Consider the following 498-nt stretch of genomic DNA (forward strand, 5'->3'; position numbering starts at 1 on the left):
TTTGCGAATTTTTTGCACCTGTCCTAATTTCTCTTCTAAGGAATAATCTGCATTTCCCTCACCATTGAAAGGCTAAAATAAATTTAGCTTTAACAGCAAGCTAAAATCGCATTGAAAATGTGATTTGTGGTAAAGAAAAAGGGTGAAAAAAGAAGAGGGGATCAAGGGGAGACTGGGGAAGAATGAAACAGAATAAGAATGTACAAAACTTAAAAGAAGAAAAAGTCAAATTATAACAACTTTAATATTAGTGTCTGTTTAACTGTTCTCATGTTTTGTATTATTTTATTCATGTGTGCATTGCTGGCCAGCATTTGAATTCACTCTTAGTTTTGGCTTCTAGCTTTTCTCAGTTACACTTAGAGGGTCTTGTGGTTGGCAAACCATTCACCCTTATGTACTCCCACACATGTGTGGCCCACATATTTGTCTACACACATGCCCAGAGGAAGAGAAACAAGGACAACTGATTAAAACAACAACAAGATAATAATGAAA

This window comes from Hipposideros armiger, unplaced genomic scaffold, assembly GCF_001890085.2.
Source record: "Hipposideros armiger isolate ML-2016 unplaced genomic scaffold, ASM189008v1 scaffold_963, whole genome shotgun sequence".
Taxonomy (NCBI): Eukaryota; Metazoa; Chordata; class Mammalia; order Chiroptera; family Hipposideridae; genus Hipposideros; species Hipposideros armiger.